Source organism: Bubalus kerabau, chromosome 2 (genome assembly GCF_029407905.1).
Source record: "Bubalus kerabau isolate K-KA32 ecotype Philippines breed swamp buffalo chromosome 2, PCC_UOA_SB_1v2, whole genome shotgun sequence".
Taxonomy (NCBI): Eukaryota; Metazoa; Chordata; class Mammalia; order Artiodactyla; family Bovidae; genus Bubalus; species Bubalus kerabau.
The window spans coordinates 150,649,327-150,651,602 of record NC_073625.1 but is presented as its reverse complement, the minus strand read 5'-3'; the positions used below and the strand labels follow the sequence as shown (position 1 = coordinate 150,651,602).

General features: G+C 39.1%; 1 pseudogene; it reads right to left on the bottom strand.

The window, feature by feature from the left end:
* Positions 1-353: 353 nt before the first annotated feature.
* On the bottom strand, positions 354-1,407 carry LOC129644943 (mortality factor 4-like protein 1; annotated as a pseudogene).
* Between the last annotated feature and the right edge of the window lie 869 nt (positions 1,408-2,276).

The following is a 2,276-nucleotide window of genomic DNA, read 5'->3' as shown; positions in this document are numbered from 1 at the left end:
TACAGCATTAACACATGTTATAAAAGTGTGTAGTATCAAAGGACTAGAACCACAAGCATTCAAAAGCAGCTTTGTCAATTAAGCAATGAAACACTCTACAGTATGTCTCTCTATTGGCTATCATTTAATACCCTGGTAGCAACTTTGAAATGAAAAAAAGAAAAGGTAGCTGTAACTCCTTTTATTTTCTCTCTTTGAAATCAAACAGATATCCAATAATCCTGTTATATACTAACATTTCCAAAGTACATCATTCATACAAGAGAAAGACTAAAAAAAAAAAAAAAAAAAAAAAAAAAAAACGAGTTTACAGAGATCCAAACATAAGTGAGTATAAAGTGAGTATAAGCCCCTCACTCAGCTTTCTGATGGTACTCCGGAGAATACACTTCATAAGTGCTGGCACTAAACAAAGTTGTAATGTTGTTGCCAGATATTTTAGCAAATCATGAAGATAGTTCAGTAATAAAGCAAGACTTTTCTCATCCAGAGGCATATAGGCCAACATTGCTCCAATTCATGCAAATGGTCTGAACAAATGTGGCGCTTCATACACCTGGGACATGGGTGCATCAGAGAGGTCTGCAAGGATTTCAGAGTACTGTGGTCTCTCAAATTTGTAGAGGCTGAGTGCCCAGCTTTACAGTGAAGTATTCCTTTTCCCTTCTGCTGCTGTTGCTGCTAAGTCGCTTCATTCGTGTCCAACTCTGTGGGATCCCATGGACTGCAGCCCATTAAACAGCACACTCCTTACTATTTGTGTTTCCTTGCGATTCCTATGATTTGCATAATCCTCTAGAATGGAATCCACATTCTTGTTGGCAAGAAGATAAAAGAGCTGTTTTTGCCAGTCATCAAAATTAAGTCCCAGTCATCAAAAACCCATAGTTTTAGTTCTTCAGGAATCTTTACTTTGACTTCAACTCTGTGAATGTTTCCTCATTTTCAGCAGTAGTATCTACTTGGGCCCTTTTCTCCTGAGGAGACTGAGGTGTCTCACTGGTACCTTCTCTATCTACAGGTGTTTTCTGTTTGTTCTTTTTTGTTTTCACTTCAACATTTTTCTGTTGCAGACCAGAGGTCTTCTTTCCAAGGGCAGCCCCTCTTGGTCTTCTCCTCTGCATACTGCTCCTGATTGGCTTTTTGAAGTTCTCATTGTTTCTGCAGATTGGTGCCCATGTATTTGAGTACCCTGCTTTGGAACCCATTCATCCCAATTTTTATTCCAACCACTGTAATGTATTTCACTTGTTTATCCTTTATGGCCACCTTCACACAATTTGGTTCATAAAGAAAAGCCCCCTACCCTCCCCCCCAAAATAGAATAAAATAAAGAAGAGGCCCATGAAAGCACAACACTCTTTCACACTCCTGGAATTTAGGCCTCTGATCCTGCTTTGTCATCATTTATAAGTGCTTTGCCACCACTGCTTCCTCCTTCTCCCAGTCACCCCCACCAGCACCTGCTACTCTATACCACCCAATTCCTCATGAGACACACCTTCAGACACCACCAGCTCTAGATCCTTAGCCTGGTTTAGCTCAACATTTTTCAGTGGCTTTCAAAATATGATCCCAGCACCAGAAGTATTGGCATCACCTGGAAACTTGTTAAAAATGCAAATTCTTAGGCCCAACTCCCAAAATTACTGAATCAGAAAAATCTGAAGATGAAGCTTAGCAATATATTTTAACCAGTCCAGTAGGGAATTCTGATGCTTGTCTGAGTTTGAGAGCTACTCTCCTACAAAGTCTTTCCATTACATTAAAATTTTAATTTATTATACGTTATATCATAATCCAGGCTTCCCTGCTAGCTCAGCTGGTAAAGAATCTGCCTGCAATGCAGAAGACCCTGGTACAATTCCTGTATCAGGAAGATCCCTTTGGAAACATTTTTGAAGTATAGACCTGGGGGTTCCTCTACCTCAGAAAAATTCACTAATGGAGTGTGCATTTTTCCCTAGCACTCTAGGTATTCTTTACTGGAAATCTCTATCATCCGGCCTTAAAAGATGATGTTTCTCTTCAAACTCTGTCTCCTTTGATAACTCCTTTTCCATTGAACTCCAAATTCAGAACTTTTGTATTTGCCCAGAATGGTTTTAATACTGATAAGCTTTCCCCTTTACTTCATTAGGCTCTCAACTTAAAAGCCATCATAACATAGATGTCATCCCTACTACCCTATAAAGAAATATATCAGTCCTATCATTCTCTAACTTCATTATTATAGACAAATTTTGTTTATACTTCCCTTGGCATCCCTCAGCATG